This window comes from Echinops telfairi, unplaced genomic scaffold (assembly GCF_000313985.2).
Source record: "Echinops telfairi isolate 266 unplaced genomic scaffold, ASM31398v2 ScPeMD7_7424;HRSCAF=8462, whole genome shotgun sequence".
NCBI classification, from domain to species: domain Eukaryota; kingdom Metazoa; phylum Chordata; class Mammalia; order Afrosoricida; family Tenrecidae; genus Echinops; species Echinops telfairi.
The window spans coordinates 29,466,343-29,475,561 of NW_022111324.1; the positions used below are offsets into that span (position 1 = coordinate 29,466,343).

Genomic DNA, 9,219 nt, shown 5'->3' on the forward strand with positions numbered 1-9,219 from the left:
GCATCCTGAGCGAAAGCCGAAAGGATAGAGCCGTCTGAGGAATCGCACGTGAACTCTGAGAACTGTAAGCATTTGCCCCGTCCCTTCCGCGGACAACCCGCCACCCTGGTCGCCGCCGCTGCCCTGCGTGCTCGCGCTTTACTGGGGAGGAAGCGCCCGCGGGGGAACCTCGTCTTCCCTTGGTGGAAACTTGGCAGATCCTTTTGCTTCTTTGAAAGCAGGCACCCTTCGGTGACCTGAAGGTCCCTCTGACAAATGCGATTGACTGTGTGGGGTCTGCATGCTCGGTAGAATGCAATGGTAAGATGTCCCTTTCAGGTGAGGTGGCACTGCCAACTGTGGTTCCACGTGGTGGTCTCCAGGGGCCTGGGAACTGCGCAGCGCAGCAGCGCTGGGTTGGATGTAGTGCTGTCAGCCTAGTGACCAAGTGTCAATGAAAAAAGTCATTTTGGTAACGTACACGAAGCACTGTGGCGCCTTCATGCGAAAAGAAACATAAGGCTGAAGAATTCATTCTGATAGCATTGATAAACTCTGTCAACTGATGGTCAGTATTTTGACTCCCCTACCCCTAAATCATTTGATGCGTGGGACAGCAGAATTCAACGTAGCTATTAGAAAAGATTTGATGTTGCAATAGTTCAGTGAAACCTAGTGAATAATTTAAGTATTTTAGTTTTAGATAAAGCAGGAGAAATGCTTTAGGGTTTTGAACTAATGATGGCTTAATGTATCAAAATCTTCTACAATTTTAAACCATGTTTGCCTTAAAACAATTATTTTCATTCAAAAACTTGAACAAGAATGCTGCTCAAGCTGGTTGATGATGTAAAGGTTTATTCAGCTAAGCAGATGGAGAACATTAAAACATAGTATTTGGATAAGTGTAATTTCTAAAGTTAGCATGTTTGCCAATGCAATTCTTTGGATTCTAGGGGGATTTGTGATGGACTTTGTTTCTGTTTGTTGCATGTATTTGGAAAGAGATGTTTTCAGGGATACTAGTGAAATAAACCCAGTTGAGGGGTTTTATACTGTATCTCAGAGTCCCTTAAGCCTTGCCAAATCTGATGTCAAGGTAAGAAACAGACATTTACTTCATTCCCTGAGTAGAGGAAGAGTTAAATTTTAAATTAAGCAATCCTTGTGAAATGCATAGAGAAGTGTGTTTAATCTGCTCAAAGCCACTTTACAAACTTCCTGTAGTGGAAAGCCTTTATGGAAGAAGACACTGCTTCTGTTGAACATTGTAAGCCACTTTCAAGTATTGCGCATTGGGCTGAATTAGGAAAAGGAAAATGAGTTAAGGTTATATTTAGCACCCTATGTAATTCATTTTATACAGAGATTTGACTGGTGTTCATAACTCATCATTATAATTCCTAGTGCCCTTGCTTAGAAAGCAAGGTCCTAAAATGGAATCGTTTGCATAGTGAACAATATATTCCAGGAATAAAAAAGAGGAAGACAGCTAGTTGTGGTTTCTTTTCTTCATGTTTGTTTTTATTTACCATCAATATTTTCCTACTTGCTTGTGAACTTTATAGCTTTAGTTATAATTAAAATTGCTTTTTATTGCCGGCCCCTTTATAAATTTTATGAGGTCTATGCGCCTCTCCCCAGAATAATACACATATGCACCCTTACTTTTTCAACACACACCACTCTGGAAACATTTGTAGAGGTTCACACCACTCAAAGACACTCCATGTAGATGAAAACGTCACCTTTCTGAGATCTTTGAAGTCTTCTGATGCTCCGAACTAGTCACTTAACTTATAACTAGGGAACTGCCTACCAACAGGTATTGCTCTGCCTATATTGTTACTCGTTGGTGAGCTGAACTATTAAGCTACTTATGTAAAGGGGAAAAAAGAAAACCAAAATCTTGCCTGGAGACCTAGTGACCTAATTCTAGACTCACTTCCAAGAAGAATTCCTAGTGATAATATGAGGCTTTCCATTTTTCTGTAACATTTGATAGTTTTATTAAGGAGTGCACTAACTGAAACATAATAGGGAAATCAAATGCAAATTATTACTGATTATTGTGGGGTATTCACATCAATGCTTTTATTCAAAATGTTCTAATATTTATGTTATAATTCTGTGTCATACTATTTAGGTGGTACAAAGATAGTGCATAGTTACTATTATAAAATTTTCTGTAATATAGTAAATTACCAAGAAAAGGGAAAAGAATACCTATAATCTCCCCTTAAGGATAATTATTGTAAAAATGTTCTTCATTCATTTATTCAAGCATCAAATAGTTACTATGCATCTTATTATGCATATTATACATATTGTATGCATACTTATTATGCATACATATGCTTATACTTGTAGACATTTTTATGCATACCCTCACAAGTAAATTTTACAAAAATGTGATCATCCTTTTTATGTGGTTTTATTACATGCTCTCCAAACCCAACTTGAAGTTTCATGTTAAACCATGATATTTTGTAACTGTGCGCTACTTTGTATTCACTTCTATCTTCAGTATTATTGAGTCTCTACGGTGCTACAGAGCCCAGGTGCCATGGTGGTTACTTATTGGACAGTTAACTGCAAGAGAAGCAGTTTGAACTCACCAGCCCCTTCTCACACATTCTACTCCTATCAAGAGTGACAGCTGTTAAAACCCACAGGGGCAGTTCTTCCCTGTCTGGTAGGATCCCTGAGAGTTGGAATGAGCTCCACAGCAGTGAGTAGGCGTAGGAAGTATTGATAATCGTCTCATGAGCAGCAGAGCTACTATGATTTTTGCCATTACACAATTTTCAGTCTGGTGGACATGCTTTACATAATACTAAATTATTGGGTTATTAGGTTAGTTACAGTTTTTAACTATTAGAATTAGTGTTTCAGATAGGAATTCTTACTTAAATACATGTGGAGAGCTTTGTTTACCAGGACAGATTCTAATAAGTGTATTGCTCAGCTTGTTAAAAATAAATCTGCCTACAAGCTGTGACATTGTAAGACAATTACTTTTCCTCCTTAAGATTGTATGTTCTCAACAGTAAATTCTCAACAATAATAGTTGGTTCCTAAAAATATTGAGCAAAATGTAATGAAATGCTAGCTATTATTATTATTTTTAGCATCTTTTTTGGAGTGGAGGGCTGTGCTATATTTCATTTTTCATTTTATTGGGGGCTCTTACAGCTCTTATAACAATCCATATATCCATTGTATCATGCACATTTGTACATATGTTGCCATCAACCTTTTCAAAACATTGTCTTTCTACTTGAGCCCTTGGTATCAGCTCCTCATTTTTTTTTTGAACGATAGTACCTATTCATTGGCAGTGTAAGCAAATTGTTTCCCTTAATCAACAACGGATATTATCAATCAAACATAATATACAACAAATCCAAAACATGTAGGCAGTTTTTTTTATGGAAATCGTATCTTGTTTGCATGGACAATTCTTTCATAGATGAGGTTAAATTGTTTTCATAGTTGCCTATGAAAACAATTTCATAGTTTCACCCATATTTATGAATTGCCTTTTGAATTTTAAAAATTTACAGATTTTAGTTCTAATACTATAATGTCAGTCAGTAGATATAATTCATATAATCAAAAAATTCTTGGGGATCCTCACTAATTTAAATATTAGAGGGGTAGTTTAAATTTTGAACCAGAAATAGATACAAACAATAGAAAACAAAGGCTGAAGTCTTTTAAAATTCTTAACCACTCCTGTGACTCCAGACTTGCTTAATGTAGGAAGAAAGAGATAAGACTGGTGACTCGATGAGGTGTTGGGCTGCTAACTGCAAAGTCAGCAGTTTGAAACCACCCCACTCCCAGGTTAAAGAGTGAGTCTCAGAAACTCACTGGGGCCATGCTACCCTGTCCTTTTTGTTTGATATGAGTTGGCATGGACTTGATTGATGGCGGTGAGTTTTGTTTGATTTGGTTTTGGTGAGAACAATCATGTCCACAGTTGTCAAGAGCTGACTTAGAGAAAAGGCGTCCTGGTAGAAGAGTGGGCTACAAGGTGGGCTGCTAACCTCAAGGTCAGCAGTTTGAAACTACCAACCACTCTCAAGAGAACTAGGAGGTATTTCATCACATGAAGAGTTACAGTCTCAGACCCACAAGATCATTTCTACATAAGACTTGTAATTGACTGGATGGCCCTGAGGACTTAGAGAAAATGATCTCAAGGGTTAGCCAATTCTTTTAAAATTTTTTATTTTTTATTAATGAATCATTTTATTGGGAGATCTTACAGATATCACAACGTTCACATCAAACAGTAATGTACAATTGCTACCACAATCAGTTTCAAACCATCTTGTTTCTTTTTGAACTCTTTGATAGCAGCTCCACTTTATCCCCTCCTGCCCCTCCCATTCTCTACCCCCCAGAAACCCATATTATCTTTTTTTTTTCCGATGATAGGTTGTTTTGTTTTTTTTTACTATATCTTACACAATCCAATATATCCATTCACTTGCAATTCTGCTGTTTGATCCCATCAATGGGGTTATGCAATTATCAATGCTACCTGCTCCCTGTTTCTCCCTCCACCACTCTTCCGGTACCCTCAGGGAACCATTACTCCCATTACTGTTTCTGAAGAGTTATCTGTCTTGGCTTTCATGTACTGAATGATCTTAAGCATGAAAATAAACATACACAAATGAGCATGATTAATGAAGTAAAAAGGATGAAACCCATAATAATAAGGGGAGGAAATATTAAAGAACTAGATGATAGTTATGAGGTTCATCGGTGGGGTTTGCCAATTCTTCATCTTCTTGCTCTTTATTAGGATAATAGTGGTTGGGGGGAAACAGGAGATTTGTTTTGGAGCTCTTTTCAAGCAGATATTGTCCTGGTATTTTTATTTTATTATTATTTTTTATGGCATCACTTGCCAGAGAACAAATGGATGGGACACATTTTTGCTGCTTTTGTTGCTTGTGTGATTCTCAGCTTTTCAGTTCACTATTATTCTTAATTAATGTTTATAGCAATTAAAAAAATACAGTTTATCTCCCTTTTACACAGATAGACAAGAAGCTTATGTCAGTACTTCCTATATGATTAGACTACACTATCCATATGTTTAATAAATTCAAATGACTTTTGAGATAGATACCTATTGGAGATGTATGAGTGTTCTAGGTCAGTGTTTAACCAAAGGTGATGGACCATGTTGCACCCAGTTTTCTTCATACTTCCCATTCACACAGCTGTCAATCAGCTGCTCCCCTTTTTGCCAGTCCCACCTTATTTACTGACTTTCTGGGGCCTTCAGGGAAATGCAGATGTTTTATACACTAGAATGTTTGAGATTAGAAACCACATATATACAAGGTTTATAATTTTAGTATTCCTTTATAGAACATAAGATTCATGTCTTTATAATGTCCACCTTGTACTTGACTCATTTTATTTATTCCCCATTTGCTCATTATCTAATTCTAAAAGCATTAGATAGTTTTCACTCAGAGGTGAAAACTCAGATGGCCAGTCATGTTTTCATGCACAGAGTGCTAGGTGGTTTACGGGGAGCCCTGGTGGCGTAGTGCTTATGTATTAGGTATTAGGCTAGTAATCTTAATTGCTATGATTTAGAATCAATTTAATGGCAGTGAGCTTGATTTGATTAGTTATCTGGCTTCCAAAAAGAATGTTTAAGAAACTCATTCATTTCCACAACAACTGAGTTGGCTGAGCGGGTCTTATTATTTAAAGGGAATGAAAATGAGATGCTGCAAAGCCAAATGCCTTTTTATTGAATGTTTAAGTTGTCTGAATTCTATTTTGATGCGTTTTGCATGCTTTGACTGATTGATTGGTTTATATTTTCAATCTTTGATACCTATTATTTAAGGGTGCCATTTTCTTCCTATTAGAAAAATGATAAATCAGGGTGCAGAGAGACCACTGTCCTAATTCATATTTCCATTTAACTTCAGCTGTTCTGCCATTATAATTGGGTTAATGATTGTCATAATAGTGGGAGAAGCACTTAAAATGATCGAAACAATAACGTGTGATTTCATATTTCTTATTTTGGAACAGCATGGCTATATACACACACACACACACACACACATACACATATATAGACCATTTAAATCAAAACAAAGGATATAATAAAAATGAAGGATATAATTAAAAATATAAAATAAGTAACCAAGTAGTATAAGAAGTGCTGATTTTACTGAAGGTTTTTGTCTTTATTGATAATTGAGCATTCTCTTAGAATATTTTAAGCCTAACGTGCAGAACTTTTAGCTGCTACTGGCTTTTATAATCCTTCCCAGTTGCTGTAAAGAACATTTGCATAAAAATGATTACCCAGTCTCGAATTTATTATGACAATTATATATAATTACTATTACTTTAGGAAGCAATCCAGTAGGTAAGGTTATGGTAAACCAAATAACTTTATAGTAAACACCAACTTTTGTTATAGACTTGGCTTATTGTCTATATGTATGATTATATTATCAGTAATACAAAATTGGTCAGCTGTGACTGCTAGATGCAACACATGCCTGCAAACACCATTAGATACATTAAGTCAGAAAATGGCTTACTGCCAGCAAATTTCAGACAGTAAATTGACACACTTCCTAGTTGCCCCATACTTTTATGTCTGCAGTGTTGACAAGATAAGCAAATTGAGTGCAGTACATAGTTAGTAAACTGGGATATTAAACCCATTATGGAAGGAGGTATTCTTGGATTTGTAGATGTATAAGATACTGCCCCTGACAGAAATTGTGTGTGTGTGTGTGTGTGTGTGTGTAGGGACAAGAATAATGTCCGAAGTTTCCTTCAGCCTCTCAAGTTTTAATTAATGAAGCAAAATAGCAATCTATTTTGTGAAAGTTTTACATATATCTAATGCTGAATTTTGAAAATCCTGGGAAAATATTTTTGAGCATTTCTAGAAGTACAATTTGGAGAAAAGTAGTTAAAGTTACATGTGGCTCCTAAAGTTATCTAAAGGCACATGCTTTATAGATGCCTATATCTGTAATTAAGATTTCTTAATATTCATCAAGGAGTCCTGGTGGCCCGGAAGTTAAAGGACTTGGCTGCTAACAGAAAGACTGGTGGTATGAGCCCACCAGCTGCTCCTGAGCACAATGAAGTGGCAGGCTGCTTCTGTAAATATGTACAATCTTGAAAACCCTAGTGGGTATTTCTACTCTGATATTATTTTATTAATCCATATAGCCTGTTTAAAAACATAGTAAGGAAAAAAAACAAAAATAAAAAATAAAAACGTAGTAAGAAAATTTGTATCTTTCTAATACTGCGAGAATGAACAGATACTCTAAAAGCAATTTAATGGTCTGTTCTGTCTCCCTTTTGACATAAGAATTTTACCTGTTGAGTCAAAAAGCTAGAGTAGCTCATGTCAGTCAGGAATCAACCTTCAGGCTCTATGCATTTATTCCTTCATGGATTCAGTATGTTTTAATGAATACTTTCTACCTGCTAGAGACTGCTACATCTCGTTTTTCTGGATGGATGCAGTTCCTTCTGTGTCAGAAGAGGAAACCAGCAGGCAAACAATAAACAGATAATAATGATAGAAGGGGAGCAAACAGGTTTCACTGGTAAAGATTAACATAATGAGGTAGAATATGGGGAAGGTTAGCCAAGGAGATACAATCTAAGCAGAGACAAGAGGGATGAGAAATCGTACAAAAGGGAAATGGCCAGGCTTGATAATGGTGGGACTCAAGAGAGAGGCTTCAGGCAGAGAAGTATTTGCAAATGAGTCCAGGAAGAAACAACCAAGAAATTAGAGGATTTACTTTGATGATTGGGAGCAAAGGAGTAACTAGAGAAACCAAGACGTTGAATAACATGAAGATATAGTCTATTAGTGATCTTGACAAGAGCAGGGTTAGTGGAAGTGTGGTGGGGACCAAAGTGAGATGCAAGTGGAAATGAATGGGTAGAGAGAATGACATGAGCAGATGAGCCTGCAGAGGAATCTGTCAGTGAAACAGCATTTAGCTATGGGGACATAGCAGGAAAAGGGAACGTGGAGTGGAGGGAACCTTAAAATGGCATTGCCAATCATTTTATCCAGTAGAAATTAAGGCTTGTTGATGCAGCAAAATAAAATCCCTGAAGAAAATTGTTGAGAATACAAGAATCTTGCATCCCGAAAGCTACACAGGGGGCCAGGCTTGTAACAGGGCGGTGTGCTGCAGATGGAGGCGCACGTGAGTGCCCGAGGACGAGTCTGCAGTTTGGGCTAGTGGGAAGAAGAGGAACTTCCCTCTGGTGTTTTCTGTTTCTCTCGGAAGGGAGGTGAGATCACCAGCTAAGAGTGGGGGTGGGGTGAGAGTCTTGAAGCCAGAAGAGAAGAAAGTCATTTCCTAGAGTGGAAATGCAAGTTCACTATAGAAACCAAGCATTAGCATTTGCAACCACTTTGAGTGAAGGTGAACCTGAAATAAGATCAGTCTCCTGGATTATGTGACTTTTTTATACCCATGGTTTAATGCTGGAAGTAGACATCAGTTAGTTGCATTTTTTAGGGTAGGTGTTCCTAAGGAAACACAAGAAAAAGACTAGAAAGTCTTATAATGAACTGCCACTGAACTAAACAAACACCGTAAAGCCCCCAAATAAACAGACATAGAAAGTGATGAGTCTATAGAATATGTTCCTAGTTGTTGAGTCTACCCCTACTCCTGACAGCCATGTGTGTCAGAATAGACTTGTGTCCTATAGTGCCTTCAGTGCTGATTTTTTCCTACGTGTTCCCAGGCCTTTCTCTTCACAGCAAGTGCAGGAGAAACTGCCCCTGTAATGTTTCAATTAGCAGCTAAGCGTGTTAATCATTTGCACCAGAGTATGTTGTTGGGTGTCGTCGAGATGATTGAGGTGGTTCTGATTCAAACCAACCCCATGTACAAGAGTGTCCCATCTTGCGTCATCCTCAAAATCATTGTCCCCTTTCAGCTTATTATTGTAGCCCTTACGTCAATCTTTCTCATTGATGGGCCTACTCTTTTTGGCTGACAGTCTACTATACCTAACAGGATGTCCTCCAGCCTTGCCATGAAATCTCTTTTCTTTTTTTTTGTACAACTCTTTTGTGTGTGTGTGTGTGTGTGTGTGTGTGTGTGTGTGATTTTTTAAAAATCATTTTATTAGGGGCTCATACAACTCTTATCACAATCCATACACACATCAATTGTGTAAAGC

At 37.4% G+C, this 9,219-nt stretch overlaps 1 protein-coding gene across 1 annotated transcript in view; it reads left to right on the top strand.

Annotated features, from left to right (window-relative positions):
* Positions 1 to 9,219, top strand: part of PLA2G4A (phospholipase A2 group IVA) — a 166,463-nt gene continuing 157,244 nt past the window's right edge. Inside the window, exon 1 of the mRNA XM_004706661.2 lies at positions 1 to 64. The gene's annotated coding sequence lies outside the window, so the exon portion shown is untranslated. The remainder of the gene's footprint in view (positions 65 to 9,219) is intronic.